Raw genomic sequence first — 19,740 nt, 5'->3', positions numbered from 1 at the left:
AAGAGGTCGGATAGAGCAAGATCGACTATCGTATTTCCTGCCACGACATCCAGAGCTGTTCTTCGCGTAGATCGGGCAACGGGTTTGCTGGTGGTGCATCCCGACGAAAGCAAGCATTACCTAGCGTCGGCTTTAATGGTTGTACCGGCTGAAGTTCCCGCTCGAGCCGAAGAAACGACCCGTTTTACTATAAATTCCAGATAAGCCGAGGTTTACGGGGTGGCATGCAGTTAAGACGTCGTGCGACTGCCTCCATCGCGAGCGAACAAACAGTCCGTGGTATTACCATCTTCGTTTCGCTTGTCGATGCCAGAGATTAGAATCGAGAACGCGCGGATGTACGACGATCCATCAAGCGTGAACGAGGTTCATTAGGCGGACCGCTTTTATCAGATACGTTTGTTAATTAACCATCAATTATATTTCTATCCGATGTACATCGGCTGTGTACTTTTTCCTGTAACTATTTATTGCCGCGGTATCGAGACAAATATAGAAAATCTAAAAGTCTATAGAAATGACACTAAGAAGTAAACACGCCATATACCATGAAATCCATGCGGAAGAGCATCGTTCAGTGATCGCAAAAGGCGTTCGCGATTTTCCAAATGTCACTGCTCGATAATCGCAGAAAGTTCCGATGCTCTGTGAAATACTTTATTATTTATGTCGCCCGGTAAATCATCGCTTCCTCTGGCAGAACTGCCCTAACTCTCTAAACGCTTTTCCGCTTCGAGTATCGCGTCTCCACCCTCCACGACCGTTCGTCCCGTTCCCGCTTCGTCTATAACTCGTCGACTCTCTCCTCTTTTCCTAATGCTTAATCTTCGCAGAAATTGCTTCGCAGACGTTTGACATTAAGTGAAAAATTTCACTTTCGGTACCTGACGGTACGAATCCCAGGGGGATAATTTTATCTCGTTAAAGAAAAATATTAAGGACGAATTTTTATCTCAACGTGTTGGATGTTACTGATGCACTCTATAAATGTTTCTATTGTTCGACGAGTTTAACTTGTCTGTATAATTGCTATGGTTTTCTGACACTTTTGCAAAAAGACAGCGATATACATTCGAGAGATAAGGTTGGTCTGAATGTAGGCCACGTCTAGAAATGGTAACCCAGAGGATGGATTCCTTTTGCTCCAGAAGTAATTCGGTGAATTAGAGTGTACAGTTTTGCTTTATACCCTGTCTCGATTATTATCTTTGAAACTGTTAGCTTTTTCTAAGAAAATTTCACGGATCAGAGCTTCCTCGCTGAGCGGAGCTTATTACTAATTTCTGAAAGAAAAAGAATATTAACCCGTATTCCTTGCTACGATATTTACGGTGTATTCTTCGACGTCTTAATTAAACCAAGAATCTTGATTAAAATTATAAGGATAACAAAAGGGTTAAAGAGATGAAATATGGAAGACGCGTTAATCCTTCTTAAAAAGAAAACGATTGACCATAAAAAGTGGTACGTCGAAACAGGTACTTTCATCCCGACGATATTTCACGGCCCATCTCTGTCGACCTTGTCGTCACACCTCGTCGCTCGTGTATCATTATCTTTGTGTCATTTAAGCCGAATTAGTGACGAGCGAATTCACGCGAATCGTCATCTCTCTCCCATATTTTCGCCGCGTTAAATTTCACGTAATCGGTCGCGCCGTTGATTTTCATAATTCCCGCGCAACGTAACCGAGGCGCCGCGACGACCAGGCGCCTTTATCAGTCACGCCATACGATTAATCTCGACCGATTACACGCAGAAAATTTCAACTACCTTTTCTTATCGTCGCGACCGAGCGGACCATTGAACCAGCGTATCCATTCGAATCAATAACCGGACGAGCTAGTGACCTGGCTGTTTATCGCTCTGAATGGAATGGCCAATAAATTCGTGCATTGAACACCGGTTGCAGCTTCGTCCGAGTTTGCTAAGACATTCAACGTGACGATGAGAACACCTATATTCAACTCTAATCTTGCTATTCGAGTTGTTCCTAGACGAAGATACCGCTGCAACTATCGCTGCAACGTCGATATCACTGAAATTCTGGAAACAAAGATGGACTTAAGTTTTGGAAGGGTGGTTATCGGTTAAGACGCATCGATGATTAATTTCATGAAACGTTAATACGATGATTAACTTTTTTAACTTCCTGCTCATGCCATACTGTATTTTTTCTACATTGAATACCATGGAAGTCACCAGTGACCAGCATCGCAAATTACATATTCCTGAATGATTAAAAGAAATCAATAGAAAAATATTATTTCAAATAATATTACTATGGTACAAATAATGTAAAATAGCAAATAAAAAGTTTAAATTTTGAAATGTGAATATTTCTATTCTTAATAATAAGAGTTTCAATACATCCTACAGCAAATACCCATTTTTATTGTGGCGTTCAACGTGTTAAAGAGTTGACAATCTTGTTAAGTGGACGTGTTAAGTGGATAATATACACGCGTCACCTTAGCAGTCTGATCGTATTTTTACAATTAACCCTTTGTGAACGATCGACGTATATGTGTGTCCAAACGTAATTGTCATAATAGTTTATAATTTTGCATGTATTGCCTTATATTCTTGAAACAAGACACAGCTACAAGTGTAGAATGATTACTTTTTCTACTTTAAATTAATAATACTCTATGCAAGCTTCAGAATTCTTCATCCTCAAAGGGTTAAAGTTGCAATGTTTCTTTATATTATTTCATTTCATTTGTCACTCAATTGAGTAACCCTAATTTCGCTAAATGAAATGAAAGAATTCAACGCATGGTGTACCAGCGAATACCATTGCAAGTATTTTCACGGTTCAACATACTGTACTGATGTCCCATCGAGTGGAGAGACGTCAACTCTCCGCTGCACTGGCCCGTTTACGCCACGGTCCAGACCACGTAAATACTCACGATTGCTCGATAACGCGAACACACGCGCGTAATATCATATAGCATGCCGATCCTCTTCGTTCCTGCATGTAATTATGCAGGATGGTTATAGCAACCCCTGGCCCGGCTTCGTTTGCCAGCTCCTCCATTACGTTTTCGCGCGTTCATTTGGTTGTATGAGGAGTAACGTTCAATATTTGAACGGGCACACGTGCGTGTGAATGGACTGCATGTCGAGTGTGTCGTTTCATCTGAATATCGATGGGTTTAGAAAATCATGGATAATTCGGGATTTAACACTTTGACCTACAGCGGAAATAGCACTCTCTGTATAACTAATAATCTAATGCATTAGTTTGCAATTTCGAATCACTAGTGTGTAATTTTAATACCCATTCAGAGTTTCTCTACTTCCTTTATATTTCGATTTTGATTAAATTGAAATTTGTAGGGTCAATCATTCATCATCTCCATGGTAATTCAACATGTTAAGAATATTAAAGATTAATTTTGTTAATGTAATTAAAGTTTTCTTGCTAGATCAATTTTGAAATCGTTGAAGTTAAAAGAAACAGAAAAGCATGATTATTTGGTCGGAAAGTTATATTACAGAAATTTATTTAATAGAAAACTGTAGACGGTTTTCATTATAGAAAGTTGTACAACAGGAAATGGAAGTTGAAGCGTAGCGTAGATAGTTACTAAATTTTACTTTCCTAGCAAGTTTCGAAACTGAGCATTGTTAACCATTGTTCGCTTTCAATTCTTGCAGGCTTTTGTTAAATTTGCACGTGATATAACGATTACGTTTTCGAAAGAACACTTTCATAGCAGGATAATTTAATTACGAACAGAGGTTTCGAAAATTATTTTAATTCACTCGATATCATAAATGAGAAATTTTGTATTTTTATGTATTTTATGATTTAAGAAATCATATCCTTTATATCGTATTGAAGTATTTATACTACATTCATGAAATATTTCAATGAACAAGAATAATTTGTGATTGTCGATCGCAGGTTCAGCGTTTCAATTAGCGGAAAATATCGAGTGAATAATTTCATACCCATTCTGTGTTTTCTACCGTGAGCTATAAATGTCGTCTGTCGTATACAGGGCAGAATTTATGTGCCTTCCTCCAGAAATGAAAAATTCTGAAGTTCTTTAAATCCGAACACCGAGAAAATGAAGCCATGGTTTATCTGTTGTACATTATTATAAAATGTGAGAATGACTATATGAATATATGACACAGATAAATTTACAGACCAAAGGATACATTTTCTAATAACTCACAGAATTTTCAGCGAAAAATCGCGGTTCGGAATTACACTTACAGGTTTCAACAAAATGAACACGAATAAAACCAGCTTGAATAAATGAGAGCTCCAGCTAGAATCGTAAAATCTTATTAATGTAAAATGGTTTTAATGTAACATGAATCTTCTGAAGCAATTCCGTTTGGAAAGTGTATAATAAGAAAAAAGGATTAATAATTTGGATTTAAAGCACTTAATGTTTTCAACTCGTTAATTGCCGCAGTGGAAATTAATACGTTTGATCAGAAATATCGAAACTCTCATTATTAAAAACATGGATAATGGTTTTCAAATTTAAGCTTTCAATTTATTACATTATGAGTATGAAAGCAGTGCTATTAAAAATTCTTTTCCATTTTTCCTTTATTAACTATTCCATTATATTACATTTAAGACGTCGGTTACCAGACCCTTGCGGCACTCAACGTGTTAATAATCAATATTGTCGTATGTACTAGGCATGGTTGTGACAGCAAACGTGTTAATCTATAATATAGAGTAAACAAGTTATTCGATTATTATACACGAAAATTAATAACTAATTTACTCAGAAACCTTTAAATTCGTTTTTTCTACGCGAACAACGATCGGATAAGTAGTTTAATCGATGCACTCTGAAAACACACGCGCCCGGAATTCAACGATCGGAAAACGAAGTAACGTGCATAAAACAACGTAAAGAAATTCCACTTTATTTATAAAATTTCATTGCATTCGCTACAATTATCGTTCCGTTTGATCGATGCTCACCGCTTTTAATCGTGCGTTTTAATTCTTCATTTACGCGTTTCAACGCCGTCAATAGCTGCGATTTATCCGTTGATATTTTAATAGCTCGGCCGACCCAGTTTCAATTTTGTAAATTGTTTACCTAGTCGCGACTGAAAATCACGCTCGTGTACTCGTTGCAACCCCTCCGATCGTTTTATCCGCTACGCTGTCCATCGGTTCCCGTTTAATTATCGCCCCCTGTTTTTTCTTTGCTGCCATGCTCGTCGTACAACGCGTTCGTCAGTGAGCTTTGACGGGGAACAGTCTAAATAACAGAGTTAACGATGGACCATGCATTATCAACGACTAGTTAACATATACTGCAACGTTGGTAATCAGTGATTCATAATCCAAATTTAATATAAAACTAAAAAATAACACTCATGGTATATCGATTTAAACCTTCAAACCTAAATCTTAATGTATTTATTTTTTTTTTAGTCTGTGTTTTGATCGGATGGTACTCCATTTTCTTGATTCTAAAGAACAACATTTGTAAAGTTTCTTGTCACGATTCTCTTACTTTCCAACCGAATGAACCTAGACAATATTAAATCTCAGTTCGTCTCAAAGTCCCAAGCTTTACATTGGCTCATTGTGTTACACAAAGTTACAAATTACACGAAATCAGGGAAAAGATCAATAGAGTGAGATTGCAAAGATAAATATACACAAGCCATGTTCTGTGAAAATAAAATGGTAAAGAATTCTGTTTCTGTCACAAAAGTGTATTCATATAAAGGGAAGCTTTATAGAGGAAAGAATAATCGAGATACAGCACTTTTTACGGATTGTCTGCTTATAAACCAATATCGTCAAAGCTCACTGTTCTGTTGAAAAACTGCACAGCCCAATAAACCTTCGATACCATTCTTTTGAAAGTATTGTACCCTTGCATTCTGTGATCATCATGGACCCTTATAATGCATGCTCTCTGTTGCAGCTACTGTAACAAGAAATTAACACAAAAAAAAAGAAAGAAAAAAATCGTGCCTTCCATTTGTACACGTAGCCGTTCCCTTTTTTTTGTGTTTCTGTACCGACCTATATTCCTCGAGAACATGCCTTTCATCAGTCGCTACACGGTCCCAGCGATGCCAACGAGCTTCGCGAATTTATAGCGCGTTTTCCCCGTTGACGATGGAATCGCGAAACACTATATTTCGTTCGCAAAACGACTGCAAGCATCGCTGAATACCGTGTACCCTGGAAACAGGGTCCGAGCTCTGAACGGATTTGTCGTTTCAACGTGAAACTTCATAGTTTGATACAGATATCCGTTGATTCATCAAACTGATCGTCGCTCGTTTTCCTGGAAATCGTCCTCTTAAAAGTTTTTGTAATCTAGTATCGCGTAAACGACACGTTTCGTGATTTCATTTTCTGTGTTTCATTGTTGGGGGACGAAAAAATGAAACGCGGTGCGTATCGTGAAATTTTTGGCTGAATAGAATCGTTGAATTGGAGATTATTCCTTTACTTAAAAGTAACAAAGTAGATACAATAGTAGAACTATTACAATAGTAGAGAAATGTAAAAGACGTTTCACTCCTCTGAAGCTTGAACCTTAATAGATGATGAAGAGGGGAAGACAGCGACACGTCGACTGGTCTGGTAGAGATAATTCCAAGCGATTTTTCACGCAGGGTTAAAAAGTAGCGGGACGTGTCAAAAGTGGCACAATGGGGCTGAGGGAACAGTCACATTCTTTACGAACTGTCAAAACCACGAGGACGGACCACGAAGAGGGACCCGCTTTGTTATCAAACTTACGTTCGATTAATTAGCGACAATGAAGTCGCTCCTAGAAAGATCATCCTTCAACCAACCAATACCTAAGGCTGAGACATTCGAGTTTTCACAATATTTTTTGAACGTTACCTTTTGCTATTTTATTTAGACATACTGATGCTAAAGAAATATTTTTCCATGGATTCGTTCCATCTGGAACGAAGTTATACGATGGCTAAGAAAGAAGGATAGCAGCATGGTCGAGGAGGTGGGATCGATCAGCTGATTCCTCGAGGGTGTACTAAACTGTCGCTTACCATCCCCTTGTGGTTCAGGGGCTCGCAACAACCTGCATTTACTCGCTTTTGCATGTCTGTACCTTCTGGCCTATACCGCAACAGGCAATATAACTTTCTCGCCAATTAATTTCTCAGCAACAAACGCACACGAACGGTCCAAGTTAAACGACGCCAACTCGCATCCCAAAACGATAATCAGGTTAGAAGGGCATGAAGCATCATCACCTCTTTAACATTTCGTTTTATACTATCTAGGTCAAAGAATATCTTCTCATGATGAAGATCAGTTATTAAAGATTAAGAGAAAATTTGTATCTCTTGTACCCTGTATTTTTATACAATAAATGTTATTATTAATAATTATGATACTAAAAAAGGACTAATACCTTGGGTAATATGTCACTTTTCAATAATTATTTATTTAATTCAGAAACGGTGATAATTATTTGTTTATTTTGACAGTAAATGTTTACTTTTATTTCCGTTTATTCTGCTAAAATCCAGGTAAACTATTATTGCAAAAGGTGGTATATTACACCGAATTACCCTATATTTATTGCTGATGAAATAATCAGCAGAAGCCATGTTTCAAACATTCCAACAACGCATCTCCTTCTCTCCGAAGAATCTTCCACTTTCTTCTCTGTCTCTGTTCCCTTTTTCAAATCATCTTCTCTCTCCAACGTGCTCTCCCAACTGTCGAGCTTTTGTTCCTCCTTTTTCCCCTTTCTGTCCGTCCGACTGTTACCGGTGCTCGGTGCTTTTACTCCGCTACTCCGACTGCCTCATACTTTCTCTCGTCCGGACCTACTTTCGGACTCATCGCCATTTCAACCACCCCCGTTCCTCGGTACTGTTGATGTTCCATTAATCAACTCGCAGATTCCCGCTCGTAAGGAAACATTACGCGTTTAAGCGAGCAGAAATTGCTGCTTGACCGACGCGACCCTTGGATGCTGTTAATTTCCGTGCCACCTCGATTCAACCCAACTACTTTCGATCGATCTCCCTTTTTCACAGATTGCTTATTAATTCTTTGACGAATGAAATTTTCTACGTCACTTTATTCGAGGCAATTTTAAATTTCTCCTTATCGAATCAGCATCTACCCCAAGAAAATTTCTTTCCCCTTCGATTTCATCCACTACGGAGGAAAAATAATATCGAATCCTTCCTAGACCTGCTGAAGTACCTTTTCTCACCAGATTCAAAAAAATCTCGGCACGACACATTCGCTGCTATTCCTTCCGTTTCATCGCGAAGATGCATTTTTCTCGCGACAAATTACACAGACAACGTAGACATCGTCGGTTCGACGCCTCTTCGGTTCCCTGCCAATACCTTCGACGTCGGTTGTTACCGTTCCGTACTGTCGATAGGAGACAGCGTGTCTTCGAGACATTACAAATTTTTCCCCTTTTTCGATAGAGGGTACGCGAACGACAGCAGCGCGGAACGAGGTACGAGGCAGGAGTTCGGGGCTGATCGAGAGGCGGAAGCTGCGTTTTCAGAAAATTTCCCCGTAGCCCCATGTGCAAATATTTATCGAGAGTATCGGGACCTGTGCTAGCTGTTACGTACGTGCACGGTCGCGATGCGGCACTTACGCTCGCACACGGCAACCCGTTCGTCGAAGACACAGAAAAGAAGGAACGCGTACACGTTCGTGCCGCGTAGTAGGTATGCATCGGGGAGCCGTGTGAATACATGCATAAAAATGTCTACTTTCGCATATACGTTCTTTCTCTCTTACTCTCGTGTTCCATCTAGTGTTTCTTCGCGCAGCCATCGGCGTCGACGAAGAAAAGCGCTACACAGTGGGGCAGAATCTCGAAAAATAGAGGAGGAAGTCAAAATTTCAAACTTGCGAATTATTTTTTAAATATATTTTTTGCAAAATAATGATATGAGCTATTAACTATTAAATTATCATTAAATTAGCTATTAAATTAATATTCCAATAATTAAAAGAAAGTATTGTTATTATACGAATAATGTAAGATTTTTTTAAATTTGAAAATTAACTATTCCTATTAATAAAAATTAAAGCTTTATACGCCTCTTAACAAATATCTATTTGCCCTGCAGCAGTCAAAGTGATAAGTAATTTTCAAGTAACCACGAATGATGTTGAATAATTTGTTAATAGCACAGGTAGGTACAGTGTTAACTCTTTTGTTATATCAAATAGCTAGTAAAATTCCATCATTCGGAATGCAAAGAAGGATACGCTGAATTTGTTCTTTATTTCATGAAATTCTACCCCACTGTGCGTCGCCAGTATGCACGGCGTGAAAACGCCTTTGGATCTGTGATGTAGCAGTCGAATGTTAACCTTTCCGGCACGTCGCGGAATGATTACGTTCCCGACCTAGATAAGAGGGTGGCCGCGCGCGTGTACCGCCATCGTGCAATCATGTATCTGCAGTGCGAGCATTTTCAACGAGCGGACTGCTCGACACGCTAGAAAGCTGGCTGGTTTTTCACGCGTCACAGAAAACTTGCCGCTTAGACACACACACGTACAAGCTTCTCCTTTCTTTCTTGCACACTTCTATCAGTGAACCGGATGGTGAAGATAATTTCCCACAGATAACTTTGACTCCGCGTAAGCTTTGATCGTCTCTGGCGCTCGTTGCCGCGCGAACAGCTCTACGGGATCGTTTCAAGCTGACCCCGTGTGCTCGGCCAATTTCCTCTTTCGACTGCTTCCGCTTCGTGCTCTGAAAAGGATTTTTTTGCCGACCCTCGCTACGTGGACGCGTTGAAACGCTTCGAACGTGGACGTTTAGAACGGTCGCGGTTGGTCAGGCCCGGTCTCTCCGCTCGCGACGCGGATCGAATCGAAATGCACACGCTGGAGCTAATGCAATTTGCTCGGATTCACGGTGAAAAGCTTGTCGGGAGGTTTTCCACTCTTTTTCTACCTTTCCGTTCCACTTTCGTTTTCTTCACGGAAACGAAATTAAGGCCACTCTGATCGAATTAAATAAACTTTTCCATCAGTTCCATGAAATATGCATCCGTCGAAGAAATAATTAGGAAATATTCTTTCTCTGTTAATTTCCGAAAAATTGTACGTATCGCAGAAAAATACAATAAACAGTATTGTAATAATTAACCTTTGCAACGTTGTCCAGCTCGCTTTATCGTCGTTCGTGCATGTACACGATCAACAAGTTCCACGAAAATTATTTCTCGACGGTGAATGATTTTATTGCGTGACTTTCACTATCACGGGTCGCCGGCGATTCGCGGCCAGCCGACGTTTTGTACAATTATTTATACCGGTCTGGTGAGAAATGTTGCTTTATCGAAGCACAACCGCGTGCAAAGAAGCAATTCCACGACGTACATTAATTCGACTAAAGAAATACTTTTATTTCACTGCATTTGTTCGGATGACTGGCGAAATGTGGTCCAATGCAATGTACTTTAAAGTCGATCTTCCATGGCAATCGATTATACCAGCAGTTCATTGGAAACTTTGCCCACTCCACCTGCGACTGATTGTTGAACTTCAACTGGAGCGTGAAAAGGTCGAATTGCCAATAAGGCGAAATTCGAATTTCTTGTTTATTGACAATTGTCCCGGATTTTTACGTCTATACCTCCGTAACGATATTTTACAACAGTTGGTTCGAAAAAACTTTATTACGAATTTTATAGAGGTCGTACGATCGAAAATCTTCCCTCACCACTTATGAATATGTTAATCATCGTACAGGCTGACATTGCCTAACACTACTCGACCCATTGAATTCGATCGAACGCAACGAACCACCGCAACGCAATTTTCCAGCGGTTGGCCCGTCCTGATCTGTTAACCCACTTATAATGATTACACTGCATTCGGTACCATTGCAGTTCATTGACGCAGTCATCGTATTTGCACGCGCGAACCGTGTGGACACTGGATGCTCGTTTAGAAATTTCGCTGAGAAGGAAATCATTTTCGAAACACGCCGTTAACTCGGTCGGAAAAGCTTGCATATCCGGCTAAAACGTCCCAGCCGCCAACCATATCTCGTTTTCCGGTGTTCCGTTCGTTTTGTTGCCATCAATCGCCCGACCACGCAATAATTCGCGTTCGTTCACCGACCAAGTAATAACAGCCGGTCCTTTTTCGCGATGACAATACGCTGTTGGTGTATCGACGAAGCCGCAAAATCGAATGGAATCGTTGAACTTTCAACCTCTTCAACTGTAACTGGGATGGTCGTAAATCGATCGGTACAATTCGATAAACCATCCAATTATTCCTTATTTTAATTAGCAGCGAGAAAAAATGTTGATAGATAATTTTCGAGATAAAGTTCGTTTCATTGACATGGATCTCGTTATTTTTATGAATGTGACGTATATATGCGTCGTGTATAATCGTATGCTTAGAACGTAATATATAGTACATACGTGGCTCGAGTGGGACGGCCAAATGATCGGATAGATCCATTGGGAAACGATTCACACGCTTAACGTATTGACCCAGTTTTCGATATGAATCTTGTTCTTGTCTCGCTGAAAATTACATCGGCCGGGAAAGAAAGTCGACCAATAAGCCAACGATTCGTTCGATGCCGTTACCCTGACGAACAGAATTACTTCGAGTTCTTTCTAAAACGTTCTGATATATTTTTATGTGTATTCATAGCAGTTGATACGTAAAAACTGGCACAGCATTGACGTTTATTCATACTTCGATGTTAAAACCGGTATTACAACTTCAATTTTTTAAATTCCTTTCAACAATGTATAGATAAAAATTTGTTGTAGTTATAATCTTCTTGACAACTCGTTGACAAACGCTTGTCGATTGAAATGCATTTTAGAAAGAACCAGCACTCGGCGAATTGTTTTGCAAACAGATATTTGATGTACCAGAGGTGTTAATACTACCATTTCATCAGGAGTATATTCCAGAGAAAAAAGTTTCTATTACAAAGAACCTTTTCCGGCCAATGTAACAGCAGAATCATGATGAATTATACTCTCCAGTAAATTTAACCGGGGACGCAATAACATCTAATTTTATACGAATTAGAGCAGAAACGAAATTAGCTAACGTTCAACCAGGATCCCGACTAACGTACGAAGAATCTGGGTTAAACGCTTGATTACTCTTCAATTTTGTATTCTCTTATCAGCACGACGTACGAAATATTGAATTTTCCGTTATATTGAATTTTCGCAATCGACTTCAGGCCACAGAAGCTGAAATACATCACGAAGAACATCTTTCGATCAGATTCTGTATAAAAATAATATCATATGTTAATATTCGTCTTTGAAGGACAATTTTTTCTTAAGGATTTTGTATTGCAAAGATTAATTTTTTCAACAATCCTCGCGAGATATAAATTATTTCTAATTTTCAGGAAGTGCTGTAACGAAAGTAGAAGCGCGAACACCTCCAATATAGATTAATCTTATCAATTAAGCAAGATTAATTGTTCAACGTTTCGATAGCGACGTGTTGCAAATTAGAATTATTACTCGGTCGATGGTGGTCGCTTTGCTTCGTTTTCAACAGAATACATTTGCTTCGCTCCGATTCTCCAATCTAGCTCGGTACGTAGGTTTCATTCGGATTAAAGCGCATCGAGGGATCATATCTATGCGGCAAGTAGATGTACCTCCATTGTTCAGCATCGTGGCGAAGTATATGACACAGTGGCTCGCTCGAAACCATTTGTTTTCGACCGCAAGTTGTTCGAACCGTAGCGATAAGCGTGTACCTACATAAGTCAATTTCAAGTTTCTCCGCTTGTCCCATCCCCGTTAACTCCTTACCCTTACACGCTGCAATAAGGAACTGCAAATCACGCGCTTACGTTTACGAGAAACTTTGATATCGATCTCGGCCTTCGAATAACGCTGTATCCTCGATAGCGGTAAACATGTTCGATAAACGTCATTCGAAATTGCTTTTCGAGCTGAGGATTTTCTTAGAAACGACGTTAGAATCCGCGTTCCGACGTTACAAATACCTGGCCTCTGATCGTGAAAATGTTAATGACAAATATAAATACCTTACCGACGTTAGAAATTAAATGTTCGAAGCGTTTCATTTAGCAAAATTTAATTTCGAAATGAATCAGAGCGACGGTAACTTGTTGCTCTCAATTAAATTACAACCCCTTGTTTTCACGTTCTAAATATCACAGAGACACTACACCACCGTCACTCGAGTTCTAACTTAATTTATGTTTATGAAAATATCAAATATCTACTTCGATGAATATTCACGGTTCTGTTGACAACCGTCTGTAATGAGATCACTTCTAGTTGCAGAAACATCAATTAACTAAAAGATAAGGGACATAACAGGGCAAACTTGATCGATAAATTGAACAAGCGACGCGTATCCGTGCTCAAAGGTCATAAATCACTTATCGTCGATGTAACGCGAATCAATACGTTACATACCAGTTTCTAAACGCGTCCATCCGTGTGTCGACGATAACGTGTCCACCGTTTCACAACGTTATTACCGGTCATGTGTATCAGAGATGGTTTTTAAAGCATCGTGTCGGGCACCCTCGAGCTTTCACCTGCACTTCAAGCAAGAAAGGCGAGCACGTTTCGAGACCTCCACCTCTTGTTTAGTTCTTCATACCGTGAACTCCTGACATAGTCAAGATGCAATCGATATCTCTCGATGCCTTATACGCAAACATTTTAATTCCACGACGTCGTTGCTTGCCAGACACCCATCGAACCGTTCGGAAACGCCTACTCGAGACATTCTCCAACACGTGTTTCGGGATATTTCGAAGAGGAAGAAAAATCTGTTGGATAAAGGTAAATGAAAGGCGAAACGCTTCCTCTTAATTAACTCGAGCCGTTAATGAAAGCCGAAAAGTTGGTGTCTTGAGTGGCGAGCACACATCTCGTCGACTCGCGCCGGAAATCCTTTTAGGTTTGCCCGACGCCTTCGAGTTCGCTTTGTTCGTTAAACGAGCTTAGAGATATCTGTATCCTTTGTACACGGCGAGGTTTAATTGTTTCCGAACTTCTGTGCATTCGTTATCATTTTCACTATTGGTGGAATTCATTTTTGTCCATTTTATGAATTTTTAATCGCGAAACTTCGCTGAAAATGGAGCGGAAAGAAATTTAATAAACGAATGTAAAAAGAATAGAACTATATGAAAAACTGAGAATGTTTTTGTTTAAATTCACAGTTACGAGAAGCTTTTCAATTTCATACAATTCAGAAAATCGTAACCAACAAATTCGAGCGACTCACAAAAGAATATTTTCAACAACTTCATTAACGAAGTGCATGTATGAAAATGTATATTGTTCCTGAAATTTCGTTAAAGGGAGGTACTTTGTTTTGTGTAAAATTAACGATAAATATTTTTACAAAAACCATCTCATTTGTGCAGATTATTTTGCATTACATGTATATTGAAATTTTGAATAAAAATTGGACTGCAGAAATTTTCTTTAGAACAAGTTCGAGTGTGCTGAAATATTTTTCACTAAATTTCTACTTTCACGTTTCATTTTTTTTTCTTTAACATTTACTTTGAAGTCATTTTCTTATGTTCTTGTATAATTCTAAACAGGTGTTACTACTTTACAACACCACTAATGTGGCAGAGTTAAGAAACTGGGCTGCGAAAATGTGTACCGAAGAAAGAGTGGAGTAACGTGGAATCTCTTCTCAAAGAATAAAACGCGGAGCAAGCGCAAAGTTGAACGAGTTCAAATTGAAGTCAAATAACGTGATCTAAGTAAATATTCCGCCACCTGCCGCGCTCCCTGCCACACAATTTCCATCATCGTCTCTGAATCCTAGTTTTTTCACGAATTTCCTATCCAACCATCGATCCGTTCAAATAAATCATTTCTTAGAACACATTTGACGTGTAAATAGAATATCTCGCAATCATAAATAATTTTTTCCTTTAATAATTACAAACTCTACTGTATAAAATTTCCACGATCAGTATCGATTCCTCTATTTCTCAATACTCTAGCCAAAACAGCAAACTGTGACGAATGTAAAATTGCCCAAGCACCAGCAGAACGATTTGTACTTGCAACAAAAGTTCTGTTTCGATTTACTGCAGCAGCGCGTTCATAGCGACCGTAATTCGAATCCACCCCTATCGTGGCATCCCTTGGTGGCACGGTTCGCAAATATAGCAAAGCGCGCGCGGCGAAAAGAAGGATCACCAGCGATTTTACGAGGCGTATAAATTTTTTTACGCCTCGATCCCGCGTCGTACATCGTCAGCGCTGTCGCGTTGAGGAATATTTCATGACGGGTCGCCGGAAATCCCCCTTGCCCCGTAATTGAACCGCGTGTCACCTGTCATCGCGTACAGTCAATCGTACGACGAAACTTCCGGAACGATTCTTTCTCTTTGTCACCCGGATGGATTTACCTCGGCTTGGCCATTTTTCTTTAAACGCTGCTCGATGAACACGTATCGGATACGCTTTTATTAGGACACAACTATTGTGACATAAAAAAAAAAAATAAAACACAGAATAATTCTGTTGCTTTATAAGAATTTTACATTTTAAAAGTTGGAAAATCACATTTATATCCTATGTTTCTAAGAAACTACGATTGATAGTTTCTTGTAAAACAAAATGTAACATAAACACGACAGGGTTTGTCCATCGGCCCAACAAATGTCTAACGATAATTCACGTTGCCTTTAATGGCCAATTTATTCTTTCACGACGACAAAGCGTTAACATCCACGGAGGAGAACGGCTAAACTGGATACGCTTCATTCTCGGTAATTGGTTTCAGCTACTGGTTTCACTTTGTCCCCGCGGAAAGTAAAAACGAAACAGGCGGTTTGTTTCGTTCTGAGCTTTCGTCGGCTTGCGAAAACGTTTCGCGAAAACTGCAAGGTAAATACTTAGAGGAACGTAATATCTACGTGCAAGATGGGGGGCAAGAGCATTCCAACGATGGAAGAGTCCAACGTTGAAATAACGAAAACGCAACGAACGTACACCCCGGCAGCCAGGTTTTCAGCCCTCGGGATACGTTTTTGCCAGCGTACACGAAGCGCACGCGCTCGTTCTGCGTGAACGTGTATAACTTTCCACGGTCCACTTTGATTCAAAGCAAGCTTCTCGTGGTTAATAACCGTGAGACGGTTAAAACCATCAAAATTTATTAGAAACGAACGGTAGACTCCCTTTTGTGAACACTCACGGACGGAACATTCTTCCGGCCAGAAATAATCGTTCCAAGCGAGTTTTACTCACCATTTTTACTGCGTTCCTCGTGTAACGAATAATTTTCAAAGCTTTTAATTCAAATAGTAATTAAAAGATTATAATGACAGTTAATTTTCTTAAATTGACAGAGTTGAATTTAATATTTTCTCATTTTTAAAGTACCGTCAAAATTATAACAATAATTTGATTCAAGTAATGAAATGTTTCGTTAAAAAATTCATCCTTAATATTCTTAATAATTCCTATTAACGTCTGCATTGTCTTATTAAGCGTAGTTGATTAAACATTCATTCTCCCATCGTACTTCTTTAATATGTTCAATTGTATTAATTCCAGCCGAAAACAGTATTTCCAGTTCAAAGTACCTGAAAGGAATCAATGAATTTATTATATCGTGCCACTAGTTGAAAACGAAACGGTCGATGGAATGACGTTTAGCTTCGAAGCCCGTCGCATTATAATAGAACTTTAATATCAATTTATGGTAAGCGTTCTGTGATGGTTTAATCTCCAGTTATACCAGCCCAGTACGGCCTGTACCTAAGGGGCTTACGGTTGCTTCGCTTTATTACTGATGTGCATGCTTGTTCACGATCGGTGGCTGCTAACCACGCTCCATCCATTCTCTTCAGTATTCCTGGTGAAACGTTGCCGGTATTTATTCCGATCGTCGTTCGTGGTTTTAACGGTGTTACACTGGTCTATCCACGTCCGCTGTCAATCGACCAAAGGACCACTTAACATCGCTCGTTGCCGACCTTCTAACATTGGAGCAAATCCAGCAATAAAATCGTTCAACATTTTATCATCATGATCTTTCGTGTAATTACAACAACCAGACCTTGAATAAATTGTATTTCTTCGATGAGAAACCGATTACAAGCGATAAAATGTTTTGTTGGCACAGTTTTATGCACCTGCCACTTGCATCGCCTGATTGCATAAAATTTGCATGCAATTTTTATTTTCATTATTTTGACAATGTTCATGCTTTTCAATAATCGATGCAAAATTTTACCTTTTTGATACGCGTTGTAACTGGACCCGTGTGATGTGATTATAAATAAATTGTACGTTTTTTTCGCAACGTCCAGCGGCTCCTCGTAACATAAATAACGAAGCGGGAACGCGTGGGCGTATATACAAGTTTTAACAGAAGGTACAATTGCGAACAATGGAATTACATATCTCGGCCCTGGTTAACGCTGTATCGCACGTGCGGGACACACGTATTTACATTGTTAATAGATGCAACGGTGCTCGAGCGTATAGAGGTTGCGTCGTAATTTGCCAGACCCTGTTTCCCTCGCTTTTTGCCGCCGAATTTATTCGTCGCCAACTACAAATTACTCATCAACCGGAACAATGTTATCGGAGGTCTGCTACACAAAAGTCCTCGAAATCTGTTGTATTCACTTTGAATGAAAATAATAAATATATTTCTAATTATTCGAGATGTCCTGATTTTATTTTCAAGTTACTTGAATTTTAGTTTCATCCCGCAATTACTTGGTAAGCACCAACGACGACGAGAGGTCAGAAATTTCTTAAAGAGTGTTTGTCACCTACTCGACGTAATTCAAGCCACTCCAAGCTATAGGTGGCAGGTTTTTTTTCATTCAACTTAATTCCTGTAAGTTCCATACGTTCCTCGGGGCCGCGTTGGGTGCTTTCTCGTGTTTAGCTAAAGTAAATAGGGGGAAATACGCGGCGGAGCTGGCTGAAATTGCTGGAGGGCCGGCGCTCGGATAAAAATGTCACGCCAGTATCTCCGGGGAATAAGTGAAGGCAAGAGTAACCGAGCGACATGTAGATAGAAGGTGGAAATAGTTGAAAGAAGGCTCGTGTGTTGCTCGAGAAAGCTGTACACGTTCTTTGCGTCACGGTGTTCCCATCAACGTTTCCTTTATCCTTCATTCTTCACTTATGGGCGTTGCACAGCGGTCCTCGGTACGCTTTGTAACTCTGTTCTCCCCTAATAGGGTAGAAATATGCTCGACTTTTCGTTAGAAATCTTCAATAATGCGCGAAATGCAATTCCTTTCCCAAAATTCTAATTCCCTTTGAAATTATTAAACAACCAAATAAATTGATTCACCTCCATTGAAAATCGTAAATGCTCGTCCGTTCACCGTTCATTTGCTAATTAAACGGGAGGAGGTAATTATTCACGGTGTGCGCGTTCGAATAGTGTCAAGTGTTCACTTCCCACGCAAAATTTTCTATATTTAATAAAGCGATTACCTATTCGCGCGATTATTCGTGACGATAATTGGATTGCCGAATCGAAAGATACACAGGTTTGATAACAGAGATCATTAAGTTTCGCGTATCTTATTATCGATTACAACCCGCATTTTATTATTGATCCAGTCACCGCGTCAAAATATACAATTATCGAAATATCGATTACCGTCGATAATTGCAGCCGTGTAACGACGATCTCGTTAGCGACCCTCGTGGCCGTCGTCGTTTTATCTATCTTACATTTCTGCCATTAAAATCGCGTCGAGACGCCGGTAGAAAAAGGAAGGAAGAAGAATAGTGGAGAAAAAGAGAGGAAAGGGAATGACTGGCCGCTAGATAATTCGCGAATAATAAGATCAAATGGCGTATTCATTTTCGACTCCATTGAATCGAACAACCGAATATACCTCACAATCATTACATTCGAATCGCTGAACGTAAATCGTGTGAGGGAAATGATTTTCTATTTGGCTTTTCCATTAAATTCGATTCTCTTTATACAAATTATTGTTTCAAGTATCGTAAAGAAAGAATAATTTAGACGATCAGGGTTAAATCTAATCACATTTGGCTTACCTGACCTCATCATTTACAGAAACGTTTCACTATCATTAGGATATAATTTGTGTTGAAAAGCCTCCACGTTCGTCGAACGTATTAAAATGTTCGTTCAAGACGAGTGGACGAGTAACAAGGAAAAAGAAAGGAGGATGGTGAAGTGTTGTTTGAAGAAAGAAGACGAAGAAGGCGTCAAAAGTAACTTAAGAGCTTTCATGACGAAAGCTTCCATGCTTGCTCGAGTTTCGAAGAAGGAGAATCGCGTGTCAGAGCAGCTCGTTCGTTTCCTTCAGTAATCCCCTGTCCGGCCACGAGTTCGACTGTATTACCCTTCATGAAAGCTGCAATTACTTGGTAATACCAGAAGAACTGTACATGGTTGAACAGCTTCATCATCTGTTATGTTCTTTCTTAATTTTTAATTTTTATATAATTTTTTTTTTGTCAGAAATTTAGAAAATAGGTACTGACTGAAGTAGATTTGTAATTATATTTTTTGGAGAGAGATTTTATTCACCTATACTGGGTGTCTCAGGTCGAGTAATACAACCAGGCAGGGGGTGATTATATAAGCCTAAAAAAATATATACTTTTCGTTTGAACTTTCGTTTTCGAGAAAATTGAGTTGTAAAATTCGTCGAATACTTGTGCACTAACAAAAAACGTATCCGAGATGTACTTTACAGGTTTTTTGCATTCTGT

General features: G+C 39.4%; 1 protein-coding gene across 5 annotated transcripts in view; it reads right to left on the bottom strand.

Moving 5' to 3' along the window:
• The window catches only part of Ten-a (Teneurin-a transmembrane protein), a 449,881-nt gene that overhangs the window by 354,381 nt on the left and 75,760 nt on the right, over positions 1-19,740 (bottom strand). The gene's annotated exons all lie outside the window — the stretch shown is intronic.

The sequence above is a fragment of the Osmia lignaria genome, chromosome 10 (assembly GCF_051020975.1).
Source record: "Osmia lignaria lignaria isolate PbOS001 chromosome 10, iyOsmLign1, whole genome shotgun sequence".
In the NCBI taxonomy this organism is placed as follows: domain Eukaryota; kingdom Metazoa; phylum Arthropoda; class Insecta; order Hymenoptera; family Megachilidae; genus Osmia; species Osmia lignaria.
This window is presented reverse-complemented; position numbering and strand designations above follow the sequence as displayed.